Source organism: Elephantulus edwardii, unplaced genomic scaffold (genome assembly GCF_000299155.1).
Source record: "Elephantulus edwardii isolate Elephantulus edwardi_28Jun2011 unplaced genomic scaffold, EleEdw1.0 scaffold00365, whole genome shotgun sequence".
Taxonomy (NCBI): domain Eukaryota; kingdom Metazoa; phylum Chordata; class Mammalia; order Macroscelidea; family Macroscelididae; genus Elephantulus; species Elephantulus edwardii.
The window spans coordinates 1,701,708-1,704,837 of NW_006400115.1; positions in this window are offsets into that span (position 1 = coordinate 1,701,708).

Sequence of the window (3,130 nt, forward strand, 5' to 3'; positions counted from 1 at the left end):
AATAATTTTGGCCATTCTCTGGTCTTTTCTCTTCCCTCTAGATCCCAGTTGTTAAAAGAGGGAAAAATTTAAGCAAATGTATAACAAATAATTTTTAACATTATAATCTTTTAAGCTTACGGCCAGAAGTATTAACAATATAATAATTTCCAATCCAGAGATATATGTTCCGATGCAGTATCTATGTTCCATAAATGGTTTTGGTAAGAGGAATGTTGTAAATGTGGATACATTTCCACTATTTCTCCTCCATGCCACGATATAGTGTTATTAGCTTGAGCAGTTATAAATCCGTTGCCATCCTTACTCTGACTTAATTCCTTTTTAAAAAAAATTTAAATTTGTTATTAATTTCAGTGATAATTTACAGAGGCTTTGGATTTCCATTCATTCATTGTTGTAGCCTTCAGCTTCTTGACTATAGACCTATGAACTTATCCTCACTTCTTCCCTGGTTAACACAACTTTCTCCAAGCCTTCTCACTTGGTTGAGTAGCAGGGGAAGGGATGGTGAGACAGGTGGAAAGACTGAGAAGTGCAAAAACTAAGATGTGAAGCAGGGCCATGTGAGGGTGGGTGAGCTCTAGGGCCTAGATTGCTGTTGTTTGCTCTGGCTTTGATCAGCTGTCATTTCCTCTTTATGTATGACTCTCTGGAACATAATAAACATTCTCTGGGATGGTATGATTGGAATTCCTCTGATGCCCCACCTCATCAAATAGCTCTCACAATAAAAGCAAGATTGTAAGCCTTTGAACAGCTGGCAGGCTATATATTTCCTCTCTTTCTTTCATATAATCTAATTCAGAAAAGAACCCAATGAGACTGGCAGTGCCATGTCTGGGCACTTGTTTTCTGCAAGCTCTCTCTTCACCACCTTCTTCAGGCAGCTCTGCCTGGGAATCTTTCTGGGTAGCATGTGTCTTTTCTTTTTTCTCACCACCACTACACTCATTCTACCCCGTTTTTCCTTTCCCTGAGCTTCTTTCATTGTGAAATTTTTCTTCATTCACTTTGCTTGTTATCCAGATAGCTTGAGCCTTGTTCCTTCAGGAGACCTAGGGGATGGAGGGTGGGGGGACAGCTCAGTAGGTCTTCCCATCACCAAAGTTTTCGCAAGATATCATTTTTGGCACTAGCTCTGCTGGTCTGATGGGATGGGGTCCTGTTTGTAGACTTGAGCTTCAACCAACTCCCAACACATGGTTGTTAGAGAGCAGGATTGAAGTGATTGGAGTTGGCAAGGATAAGTATACCATCCCAATAATCTGCTCATCTCCAGCAAAGGACTGGAGACAGAAGCACTCTGGGAAAGCCTGGATGCACTTCAGCCTTGGATTTCACCAAGTAATGATTTCTCTTTGTTTCAGGAACCAAGACAAGTGACTCAAAACAAAGCTTCCTGGATCCTTGGGCCCTCCCCTGTCCCCTTTTCTCATCCTTTGCATATCTTTCACTGGCCAAAGAGAAAGACAGGACTTTTAATTTGGTTAGCACAGACCTGAATGTTTTTGTAAAATCCTTTTGATGAAAGGAAGAGAGAAATAGATCTTGGATTGGGCTGCACTGAAAATACATGAGGCCTTGGGGAGAAGGTGAGCTTTTTCTTTCTTCTTTTCTCTTTAGTAGTTTGGTTTATGAGTTGCAAATAGAAAGACCTGGACATCTCAACTAGAAATTTCCATTTAAGAACTTTGTGAAAGCATCCTTGAAAGATGCTGCTAATGCCCTTGTACCAAAAAGTATTAAAGTGCAATTTACAATATGGCTTTCTATTCCATTTCTTTTCCTAGGGGCTTTGGTAGTCTTCTCAGAATAGTTTGAGTTCATTAAAACACCCAATAGGGGAAAAAATTGATACAGCTAAATTGGAATGAGTCTTTTCCTGTTAGCTTGACAAGAAGAAAGAAATTAAAACAGAGAAAGAGAGGAAAGAAACAACCTCCCTTCTTGGATTTCAATATGAATTATTCCATACAAGTCCCTAGGCTAGAGGATCTATTTAAAGATGCCTGGCAGCATGAAGAAACAGGGTAAAAATACAACCACTCTTTTGTTCATCAAAGGTTTTCTTTGGGAAGACGTTAAGAGCATTCCTATTTTCTTATATGTCCATGCCCAGTGGCTTCCTTCCAATAAGTAGCACCCACTCCTCATCCATCAGATCAGCAATTAGGAGTTTCTGTGTTATGGAAGAAAACAAATCATGAAGAATTCATCTGAAGGCTCCATGTGTGAGTGCCTGTATTTGTGTGTGTAGTGGTGTGGAGGAGGTCCATAGTGAAATGAGTGTTTGCTTGGCTGTGCAGGTTGAAAGCTGAAAATTCACACACCCACACATTCAAGTTTTGAGAAAGATTGTGCCGATGGCATTACTTCTGATGTCAATTTCACTCATATCTGCAAAGTATTTTTCTTACTTCTTTGGCAATAGTTCATTGGAGCCTTCATCAGAGGGTCTCAGGGATTATAACCTTGAAAATCCCTCTCCCAGACCTTTATTTTGATAATCAGAACTTAACATTCTAATTAAAGTTCACAGTAAGGAACAACTATTTTCTTGTTAGAAAGAGTGCTGACTCAAATATTTCAAAGAATGAGTAATTTCAGCTGGAAAAATATCCCTAAATGCTGATCCACAGGATATCCATCCACTTCTACCCCCTCCCTTCACATCTATCTCCCTTTCACCAGCCCTCCATCTAATAACTTATATGTGAAGCTTCCATGGCTTCTGTGATTTCAAACACATCAGCTGATGCTAGTTCCTTATGTTGCGATCAGTGTCTCTGAAGTTTAGTCGCAATATTTATCCGTCAAAGGTGATGCATCCTGTAGAATTGCTGTGTAGATAGGCTTTTCTTGGCCCTAGGGCCGGAACGGATGTCCCGGGCTTTTGGCGTCTCCGATTACCTGAGAAAATAGGGTAGGTCTGCGGGGTCTGCTGGCTGTCCTGTGAGGTGCCCAACTTCAGCTAGTCAGAGCCGAGCCTCTGTTTTGACCTTTCTGTGGCATCTTGAAGCAGGAAATAAGTGCGTAAAGGTGCATGTGAGAAAGGCAGGGACAACACTGACACTAAAGTTAACTCCGCAAGAAGGGATATACCTTTAACTTGCTGGTCTGTCTAATA